The sequence below is a fragment of the Motacilla alba genome, chromosome 2 (genome assembly GCF_015832195.1).
Source record: "Motacilla alba alba isolate MOTALB_02 chromosome 2, Motacilla_alba_V1.0_pri, whole genome shotgun sequence".
Taxonomy (NCBI): Eukaryota; Metazoa; Chordata; class Aves; order Passeriformes; family Motacillidae; genus Motacilla; species Motacilla alba.
Window position 1 is genome coordinate 59852017 of NC_052017.1, and position 12033 is coordinate 59864049.

A 12033-nucleotide genomic window follows, 5' to 3' on the forward strand; every position below is an offset into this window, starting at 1 on the left:
TTATTTTTTAACATTTTGGGAACCTTAGCACATGTCCTTCAAAAATACATTCCATCCTTTTGTAGTAAAATCATTTGGCATGCACATATACTCAGTGTCCAGTACATTTTGAGTGAGTTGGAGCTGGAAATGAATAGAGACAGTGATAGAAATAGGACTAAGTGGTTTGATACCCATGGATTTGGAGACCTGAATTTATCTACCATTTGTTAAATTACCTGATTGCATACTGTAGTGATTTATCATTACATGTTAGTAACTGTACAGCTTTATAGAAATGTGCGTATGTTATTCTGAAGATATGAGAAACAATGCCCAAAGCTGAAGTTTCAAAACGTTTTGAAATCCATGGAAATAACTGAAGATTTTTATCTTCTTAATCCAGGCAATGACTTAAGGAGTGGAAAATGGCTGGTAGGTTTATCAAGGTCATCTGAGGCGACGATTATTATAAATGGCATCATTTATGTTCAGCATTACACAGCCTTAATAAATTCTGTTCCTAAAATCTGATTCTAGTCTGCTTAACACTGACATTGAATGTTACAGTCAGTTTTGGCAATTCACACTTCCATTCAAACCTTTTGCTGCATTCTAGTGAGATGCAGCAGTCTTCAAAGAATTTGGAGTGTACTTGTTTCACTTTTATGTTCAAAAACAGTTCTGCAAGACGTTTCAGGGTCTGGTGATCACATTTTTATATTCATAAAAGCATTCCTTTTCCTGGGTATGTAGATGCCTTGCAAAAAAGGAAACTTCCTACATTCTATAACTCACTACACAAAAATTGCTCTCAAATGTTAGTGAAGGTATTTTCAGCTTGGTGCTTTTAAGGAGAAATGTGTAAGGATATCCAACATGTTACCCATACAATGATGTGCTAATACTAGAATCTTCATAGCTAATTCTTAAAAACATTTTTTTTTCATGGCTGTTTCATCAGGGAGAAGTCCAGAAGTACTCGTATCATATCCCTCTTTTGAGTAAATTGATATAGCTCTGCTTGAACTTAGTAGAACTGTGATGAATCTCATCTTCTGGGACCTGTGATCGTAAAGCCTGAAATTCTCTGAAATTTGAATTGCATAGCAATACCCTTTATCTTGCAGAGAGGCTTATGATTCACGGTGATTGGACTTTGAGTATTGTTTCAGAAAAACATGGCTAGCCAGGGATTGTCTTGGACTACTATGGGATTGTTACATCTCACAGAACTAAAATACAGCCAAAAGTTAGAAAAGACCTGTAGTTAAACAAGATTTTCAGAACACGATGTCGATGTTGAGAGGCGTGTGTAGTATTTAGTATCCTGTCTGGAATGCCTGCCCAGGAAGCCTTTGCTAGGGAAAGCTTGAAATGATTGAGAGAATATGCTTTTAGTAAGAGACTTAGCTAAAAACAGGTAGAGTGTAACAATACAGGAAGCTACTTGTTTGGTCAATTTTTTCTTGTTCCAGCTGTGTACCCCAAGCAGTCTTAACCCCATCAGAAAGTTTGTGGCAGTCATCTCATCTCATACCAAACAAAATACTGCTTCCCTCACTGTTGGAACCCTCCGGGGATCTTATAAGGAAGGGCTGGTGATGGGCAATGCTGTTTGACTGATGTGGCTCATCACAAGCAATGTCATCTCTGTGAAGGAGGAAGCCTTGATCAAATTTTCTTGCTGTGTCCTCTGGTGCAAGGCACTATATTTGGGAATTGCCTTTCCTATCTGCTGACTCATCCATGTCAAAAATAAAAGGACGTTAGGCTTTTTTTAGACCAAGAAGACCATTATAATTTTTATGGAAAACTTGCCATCTCTTAGTAACAGAAGCAATTATCTCTGCAGTTCCCAGTACTTCTATAAGGTAGTATAATGTCCCTTCCAACCCAGTTAATTCACAGGAAATGTTTATCAGTAAATAAAATGGTCCAGGTCCTTTACTGTGTGGTCTTGAGGGAACTTGGCCTGGCCTGGCTTTTGTCTGTAGGGCCACATGCATGTCTGTCCCCATTTTTCCTCACTATTCATGCTGCATGTGAGAAGCATGCTCTGTGGCTATGTCCTTAAATTGTCTGGGTGACATGATTCAAAATGGGATCAGTGTGACAGCAAGCAGTGTCATGAGAAGGTGTTCATATCTATGTCCTTCCTGGATCACTGTTACAGACATAACTATGGGAGAATGGCAATGAAGTTCCAGGTTCATGCTCCAGAGCCCTTTGTTCAGTGACATCCCCCTTCTGCTGTTTTCCATATTCGCATCCTCATCTTCTCTCTGAATCAGAAGGAACTTGACTTCTTCTGAGTCCTGAGCCTAGAGGAACTTATACATCAGCTGTGGCTGGAGAAGATAGCCTTTGTGGTCAGAGTGTATTGGAAGGAGTCTTGAAGGGCTCCAAGACTGTTTGATGAAGTGGTGGCTGCATGAAGGAGGATGGTTTGTCTCTGCATATCTGATTTCTTTACCAGTTAAACAGAGGGGGTGACCTTTCCCTCCTTAAGATGCTTGCAAATGAATCCTGGTCTGACTTAATAGACCTGAACACAACTTACTATGTTATATACTCCTCAATTGTCTCACTTTTTAGAAATCCACACTTTCGTATCTTCTGTCTCCTGTGCTTGTTAAATTCATTGCTAATTGAGAAATAAATTGCCTAATTACACCAAGATTCTACCTGAGTCCTGAAAGTATTGACATTGTAAATTATCTGTTTCAGGCCACTGTGAAGTTGTAATTACATTTTAAGAGCTCAGTAGTTTACCACAGAGATGTCTTTTGTTAGGCATTAACACCTTCCTCAGGTGGTGAGGTCACAACAGGGCATTTCTCATTGCTTTCCTCTGTCTTTGCTGTCTGCTCTTAGATTCTGTGCACTTGAATTTTTGATGTGGGCTCATACATGTACAGGCATACCCATTTACTAATCTTAAATAATATGCAAGAAATGTAGTTTTCTTGAGAAAATACTTACTGTGTTGTGTTCACTTTTTCTCCCCTAGATGTGAGAGAAGAGTATATAAGAAGAATATTCACCCTGTGGCTTATTGCCCACCTTATGTTTTGTGTTGTTCAGTCATGACTACAGATCTTACCTGGGGTAATGTGGAAGTTCCCATTTCCGATGGTTCAGGAGATATGTGGGAAAATCTGTGAGCTAAGTATTGTGGTGTTTATACATCAAGAAGAGTGTGTAGCCATGGTCACTTAGGACCTTGTTTCCAAGACATGAAGCTGATGCCAGTGAGCCTTGATAAGACCATGGTGCCTTGTCAAAAACATGGAAACTGAGATGGATAACCAGGGTTATGTCTGGCTTGAGTGCAGTCACCTGTATGACTGCAGTCACCACTTGGGATTGTAATGGAGCATCTACCATGGAATTACTCTGTTCTAAGCAGTGTTTTTTCAAGGATGGGTGCTTTTCAAAAGGCCAAATCAAGCTCCTTCAAACTGGAACATTTTCATACTTGAGTGGGCAAAGAGTGAGTCAAAGCAGGTCTGGTACCATTAGCAGCTATCTCGTAAAGATTATAAGAGGATGGGTGTCATCTCAGAGAACAGGTAAAGCATAGGCTTGAGGCCTGATTTTTAAAGTGATTGAATAAAACTGAAAAGGAAATGGAAATAGGTGACCTGGAAAAGAGCTAACATAGACAAACCCATCAGTATGTTGCTCTTTCACAGGGAAGATGCCATTCCAAGGCATCTGCACAGTACAGTCATGCACAAGATAATATTCCTTTTGGCAATATTGGGGCATTGCTGAATTTTTATGATTATCCTGGAAATATCCAGAGTGTGTGTGCTGGAAATTCAGAAGTAGTAAAACTAAAGCCTATGTATGTCCTTCAAGGGAAGTGTAGAGGAATTGTTCTCTGTTTAAAGCAGTGACTGAAGTTGGGACATAAGATTTCAAGACTGTTACAAAAATGGAGAAAATCAGCTGCCTGCTAAGACTGCAGAGAACAGGACATAACTGCACAGCAAGAGTTTATCTTGAGTAATAGGGACTAATTTTTAACTGAATTCAGCTATACGGTTAAATATAGTTGTTCTTAAAATTATTATTCCAAAGAAAATCTTTTAGATAGACCACCTTTGTCAGGTTTTATTCTATAATTAGTCCTGTCCTACATTTATTTTTCATGACTAACTCACACAGGAGCTATTGGGAGGAAGGCATGCTTGAAAATCCCCTGAATTACATGCTGAGCTGCTGATCTGTGAAAGCTCATACATGATAATGGGATTTAAATGCTTAAGATACCCCTGAGAAATCTGAGTATGAGGCCTTCCAAGGTTTTAGAACAATGACTGAAGAGCCCTGAATTTGAGCATAAATTGCTCCTTTGTTTTCTGAAAATGGAATTCATAAAATACTGAGTATCTCAACAGGCTGTTCTAGCCCCTTGAGATTCACCTCTGTCTCCTCAGATACTGTCCTTCCTGTGGCACAGGTGCCTAAACACCTGATTTGAGGTTCTCAGTCCCATGTGCTAGAATAAATTTATGTATGAACTATGGAAAATATAAAAGTTAAGATTTGCTGATTCTTATACCTAATGGGTGTCTTCTGAAAATATTTTCTTATTCCTTCTCACAGTGGATTTTAGCAGAACAGTCAGGGACTCTCCAGTTCCTGCTCAGATTGGACTAGTTTTGAAGATATTGGTTTGCTATAAGATTAATATCCTGCTGTTTTGGTTACTTTGCTTTTAGAAACATGTGTCCTGCAGTAAGAGATTTTCTCTGCTCACAGCAAAAGATTTTCTTGAGTTGATATTCAAGCATGTTAGTGTTTAAAGTTTGTGTCTTTTGGTTCTTTTCTTTTTTTCTCCCTTATTTTCAATAAGGGCTATTATGAACATCACCAATGCCCTCTTAATGCCACAGACCCACTACATTTCAGTACTTGCATACAACTTGCTCAGCTCTTCTGTGTAAAACTTCCCACCCTCCCAGCTGCTCTGCATCAGAAGATTAATTATTTTCAACACAGAGTGAATGGCTTTGTGATACAAGAATGAGACCCACAAATCTGTAGGCTTTTGCTTTTGAGCTCAGAAACCTCTAGTGTAAGCAATTAAGTTGCACACAGCTTTACGGTGATGCTTTTAGCGCTCACTGTACCTGGAAAAGGATGGATGATGCTCTGCTAGCATTCCTTGACCTCTTGCACATTGAGCCTCTGTGGAACAGGGAGTTGTACCTCTCTCTGTTCCTTTTCTGTGAGACACTGAAACAATGTAAGTGAAATATGGAAGCAGGCCTTGAACAAATCTGTTGACAGAAGGCAATATGGATACATAGTACCAGTCCCATCAAAAGCCATGCTTCCTTTCCTGCTTTTTATGCTTTAAGCAACTGGCTTCCCTCTTCTCAGGTGATAGAAGAAAAATGTGAATTTTAGTAACTGCAAGTGGATACAGAACTTTGGCCTTTTGAAAATATAAGCACTGGAATCTGGCGGTGCATGACCTTGATCACTGTGAAGAGAATTTTGAGACAAGCTTTAAAAGTGGACTGAGAATGCAGTTTTCCTTGGCAAAGGAAATGTAAGGCTTTTGTGGGCATGCAGGTGTTTACAGCTAGGATGCCTTTGGGATAAAAGATGCCAAAAATGAAGTGATGGATGTTGCAGTGAAGGTAGCCACAGCTTAGTCTTGAACTGCTTGAGGCTGGGTTTAAGATTTCTCATACAGCAATACTCTGTCCTTTTGTAGCATAAACCATGCTGTCTCCATCCCAGTAGTTTGCAGCACACCTCAACTGCACGGTAAGGAGGGTGCACATCCTCCATCAAAGTCATTTGGCTGGTAGCCTCTATGTTCTTGGTGTTTATGTCTTATGTGCACCACAGCCACCCTCAATCTCTGACACTTTCTGTTGAAAAGGCTTTTAATGGAAAAGGTGTTAACAGGAAAGGGCAGAAACAGGAAAGGTGTTAACTTGCAATTTTGTGTTTTGAAAGTCAAAGGGACACATGCTTCTGCTGTATTCCCAGGAAAAACAATTAAGAAAGTAACCAAAATCAATTATCCACATGATAGCTGTTCCATAAGTTCAAGGTTAAGTGGGCCACTTTCTAAATTTAAAACAAATGCATGCAGCCTAACCCTGATGAAAGGGTCGGTTGCAGGCTACACAGTATATCAAGGACTTGTAATTGACTTGGTTTACATAAAGTAATGCTTAAAATCCAAGTCCAGATGGTTAAAAGTGCTATTGAGTTTGTGTTTGCTTTTATATAGATATGCACATTATATATAAATATATATAAATGATTTTAGGAGTTATACTGAATTCCAGACTGCTTTTGAGAAAGAATACCCAGGAGCAATTTTCTGTAAGTACTGCATCTTATTCCAAGGATGTTGGTTTTACAGAAACCAGTGCTGCTTCTATATTTTTTTAAGGCACCTAATTCACTAGGATAATTTTCAGCTTCATTGCTAGCTTTGAAAAATGTAACCTTAAGGCCTTCTCTTTCAAGCCCAATAGTGAAACTCTGTTGCCCTTTAGTGCTGCTTTCTCTTCTTGGAACTTGTAGGCTACAAAATTAATTTTTGTTGTGATATTCTGGTTCTGTTAGTTGGTGAAAATCTTTCTCGTCTGACTGCTGGGTTTTTTTCTGTAAAATCATAAGAGGCTAGATTCTTGGAAAAGCATGAAATTGATATTTTAATTATATCTTTTAAATTGTACTTGGATATTAGCCAACCCCCCCCCCCCCCGCCTCCAAAATTGTTGAAGAGATTTGATGTTCTTTGAGTCTTTATGCATTTCAAGGAAAATGCTGCAGTAACATTAAGCTGTGTAAAAAGGTTCAGCTTCATTACCTAGACAGTAATTAGTGAAGTGCTAGTTACTACAGACATACCACTTTTTTGCAGTTCCCTTGACACTACAGATTCTACAACTGTTTCTAAGATGGTGGTGCCCATCTCACTGAGCATTTGGAGGAAACCAATGTGGTTTATGTGAAGCTTCTAAGTTGAGGCAGTGGTGAGGTTAGGACCCCTGTGCTCGGCCTCTACTTGCTTTCCTCTCACAGCTGTAGCAGCAGTGAATGAAGTAGAAGTTATATTTAGTTCTCCTTGGTGAGTCAGAGGCTGTTAAGAATGGCTTGAAGGAGAATAGCTGAGAATATTGAATTGCTGACCAAGCACAAACTGGTAATAGTCCTGTGACTTTACTGCGCTATAAGAAATTACTGACTGTCACAGGATTGACAATACAAGTGAAACCACTGCTCTGCTACTGAAGCCCTCTCTGTTCAGTTTCAGGATAAACTCTGCTTGTATATTGGCTTGGAAGGGAACAGACTACCTTTCTGTGGTGCTGTGTCAGAGCTTTTTACATCCTAGTTAGAAGCTACATGTCCTCCAAAACATGCAGTGAGATAGTAAGTTTTTCTTTTTCAACGTATGACAAGATACTGTGGATTGGATAAAAGCCAGCACCTCACATTTTGTGATGGAAAATCTCCTAATTTCCACTGAGCAACGACTTGATGCTTCTCACAAGTAGGGACTGGTGGGGAATGTGAAACTCAAGAGGAACCTTGTCTGTAGTGACCATGAAATAGTGGAGTTTGAGATCCTTAGGGCAGCAAAGAGGGCACATAGCAAGCTCACTAACCTGGAATTCAGGAGAGCAGATTTTGGCCTCCTAAGGGATCTGTTTGGTGAAGTAGCATGGGATAAAGCCCTGGAGGGAAGAGAGGACCAAGAAAGCTTGTTAGTATTCAAGGATCACCTCATCCAAGCTCGGAAGTGATGGATCCCAGTGAAGAGGAAGTCAGACAAAAATGCCAGGAGATCTGCAGGTATGATCAAGGAACTCCTGGACGAACATAAAGACATAAGGGCAGCCTACAGAGAGTGGAAGCAAGGACAGAGAGCCTGGGAGGAATCCAAAGAAATTGTCCCAGCAGCCATGGATCAGGTTAAGAAAGCTAAAGCAGCGGGAGAATTGAGTCTGGCCAGGGATGTCAAAGGTGACAAGAAAAACTTCTATAGGTATGTCAGTGATAAAAGGAGGACTAGGAAAAATGTGGGTCCTCTCTGGAAGGAAAGGGAAGACGTGGTTGTCCTGGACATGGAGAAGGCTGAGATACTCAATGACTTTTTTGCCTGGATCTTCACCAGCAAGGGCTCCAGCCATACCTTCCAAGTCACAAGAGGCAAAGGCAGGAGCTGGGAGAATATCAGGCTGGAAAACAACTAAGGAACCTGAAGGTGCATAAGTCCATGGCACCTGATGAGATGTGTCTGTGGGTCCTGGGGACAGGTGAAGCAGATAAGGCATTATCAGTTGTATATGAGAAGTTGTGGCAGTCTGGTTAAGTTTGCACTGACTGGAAAAGGAGAAATATAACCTATATTTTTTAAAAGGGAAAAAAGAAATACCCAGGGAGCTACAGGCTAGTCAGTCTCACCTTGGTGCCTGGCAAGGCCAAGAATCAGAGCCTCCTGGAAACTCTGCTAAGACACCTGGAAAACAAAGAGGTGATTGGTGTCACAAATGACTGTTTGGTATTGCTTAAAAAATCATTGGCAAGGGTATGAACAAAAGTCAGATTTAATATTAAGGAACAGCCACGACAAGTTCATGGGCAAGATTCACTCTACTACTGCAGGACAGCTAAGGAACAACAAAGGAAAGGAAGTAACAGTGAAAAAAAAAATCAAAATCCTGGCAATCAAAGCAGAAATAAACTGAGAACTATTTAGGGGTGTGTGTGTGCATGACCATGACTGGTACCAATGACAAAAGGACAGTCAGGGCAAGGATAAAAACGACCACAGCCCGAAAGTTTAACAACACTCAACAGTAGTTTAACCTAGATTATACCTTAAGCTTATAAATTTTACTTATAAATTAAGTTATAAGTTAAATTGGATATAACTTAACCATAACAATTTAAGAGAAGAATAACACTTAACAACATTTAACCTAATTTATAATTTCAAAGTTATACTTAGCAACTTGTCAGAAGGACACTCAGCTTGGCTTATAATTTTGTCTAAAAACTTAGGAAAAGAACAACACTTAGCAGCATTTAAGTAAGCTTATAACTATAACTTAACCTTACTTACAGGCCTGGATACGTAGATATCTGACACTTAATGCAGCACCTTGGATAAAAAGAAACACAGAGACCACTGCTTCTTCTAGCAGGAGTCATTTTTATTACACAGACTTCAGTATTTATATGTTTCTACTATGGGAAAGTTTAGGGAAAGTTTTGGGAAGGTGCAGAAGAAAAGACAAAACAGCCACACCACCAAGCACCTGAGAAGACGTTTCCGCCCTTATCAGTCATTCACTCAAGCATGCCACCTCCCGGCATTCTGTGTGGTAAAGGAAAACATTCACATATGCTGTTTATGGCTGGAGTCAATCCTTTGGTATGCACCTTTCCCAAGAGAACAGAGAGCCTTTATCAAAGTCGAAATAAACATGACAGGCTGCTGCTTTTACATAGAGCTCTCATCAAGGTCAGGACAGCTGCAGCAGGCTGCTGCTTCTACACTTAAATATCTAAGAAAGTATTTCTCTCAGATTTGCTATAGCATATATGCAGGGGCATGCTTGCAGACAGAAACAGTCAGTGCAAGCAAGGTACCTGTGAAAAATTCCTCTCAGAGGTCAGTGAAATACTTCAGATGCTTTTACATCTCCCAACGAGTGAAGGATTGGGCCTCGAGGAGTGAGGTATTGGCCCAAGATTGTCTTTCGGCAATCTTCCAGATATAGCAAACCTGAGGGCTTGCTGGCTCTGAGAGGTGTCCTCCTCAGAAGGAGGTTGCTGGATGCAGCCTGCTGCAGTCCAGGAGAGCTCAAAGGGAAATTTTGGACTGCTGTTTATAGGGTTGCAAGAGAGTGGGCTTTGGTCATAATAATGTTTCATCCTGGCCACAGTTTGGGTGAGCACTTTGAATGAGAACAGGAACATTATGCCATTCAGGCAAGAGGAATATCTTCTGAGGCTGGTCATAGGAAAACAGCAGCTTGTTGGCAGTTAGTGGGAGCAGATAGTGTTTCTGATAAGCTCGGAAGGAGCTGAGTCCAGGTGCTGTTTTCAAGGCTAAGGCCTAAGAAGCATTTGTCAGATCACACTGCAGCCTGGAAAGGAGCAGGGGGGAGTGTACCACCGCAATTGGTGACAGCCAACATGGTTTCACTAAGGACAAGTTAAGACTGACAAGTTTGGTGGCCTTCATTGATGAGATGACAGCATAAGTGTATAATGTAAGAAGAACTGACATCACCTCCCTGGGCTTGTACAAAGCATTTGACACTGAACCTCATGTCATTGTCTGTAAAATGGAGGAACATGGATTTGATGGTGTCACAGTTTGACCCTGGCAAAATGCCAGGCACCCACGACAACTGCTCACCCTTCCCTGCTGCAACTGGGCAGAGGATAAAAAAGAAAAAAATAATGAAGGGTTCATGAGTTGAGACAAGGACTGGGAGAAAAAACTCCAAGGGCAAAACAGATTCAACTTAGAGGTACAAAGTGAGTTTATTACTAACAAAATCAGAGGACTATAATGAGAAGTAAAAGAAGCCCTTAAAAAACACCTTTTCTTCCCCCAACCCCTCCCCCTTTCCCATGAAGAGCACAGAGAGACAGGGCATGGGGGTTTTGGTCAGTTTGTCATCTGAGGTTTTCTTCCACTGGGAGAGGAATCCTTCTCCTGTGAGACCATGGGGTCCCTCCCATGGGACACAGCTCTCCACAAACCTCTCCAATGTGTTCCAATCTCAAGAGCAGTAGTCATCCCAAAACTGCTGCAATATAAGTCCTCCCATGGGCAAACAGTCCTCCCAAAACTGCTGTGGCATGGATCACTCTTCCAGGGGTGCAGTCCTCCAGCTGCTCCAGCCTAGAAGCAGGGGCCCCCTCTCTCCACCAGGTCTCCCATTGGAATACAGCCTCTTCCAGGCATCCACTCACCCCAGCATGGGCACCTCCCCCATGGGCTGCGAGTGGATCCCCACAGGCTGCAGGGGCACAGCTGCTTCACCATGGTCATCCATCACCATGGCCTGCAGAGGAATGTCAGTTCTGCTGCCTGGAGCACCTCCTTCCCCACCTTCTTCACTGACCTTGCTGTCTCCATGTTGTTACCCTCACATGTTCTCACCTCCTCCTCTTCTCTAGCTGGAATTAAAACTGCACCCCCCCCCCCCCCCCCCTTTGTTTTGATTTTCTTCTTGATTATCACAGAGGTGTTTACCATCACCTGTAACTGGCTCAGGCTTGGCCAGTGGCATGTCCATCTTCAGACCCATCAGGGATTGGCTCTGCCAGACATGGTGGAAGCTTCTAGCAGCTTCTCACAGGAGTCACCTCTGTGGCCCTCTGCTACCAAACACTAGGCTGTCCAAAAGCAGCGCAGAGGGGTGGACCATGCAGTGTATAAGGAATTGGCTGGATGGCTGTGCTCAAAGGTTATGGTAAGTGGCTCCAGGCTGGTGCCATGTGGTATTCCTCAGGGGGTTGTGTGGAGACCAGTGCTGTGTAACATCTTTGTTGGCAGTATGGACAGTAGGAATGAATTCACCTGGCAGCAAGTTTGTTGATGACACCAAGCTGTGTGGTGCAGTTGACACGCTAGAGGGAAAGGATGCCAGCCAGAGGGACCTTGACAGGCCTGAAAGGTGGGCCCCATGCAAACCTCAAGAAGTTCCAATGAGACCAAGTGCAAGGTCATCCACTTGGGTTGGGGCAATCTCATGCACAAATGCATGTTGGGCAAAGAATGGATTGAGAACAGCTCTGAGTAACAGGACTTGGGTGTGTTGGGAGATACGAAGCTCAATATGAGACAGCAATGTGCACTCACAGCCCAGAAAACTAGCTGGGAACCCCAAAACTCCACTTTTATGGATTCTACCTGGAGTACTGCATTCAGGTCTCAGGTCCCCAACATAAGCATATGGTCCTGTGGAGCAAGTCCAGAGGAGGGCCATGTAAATGATCAGAGGGCTGATGCACCTTTCCTATGAAGACCAGGCTGAGGGA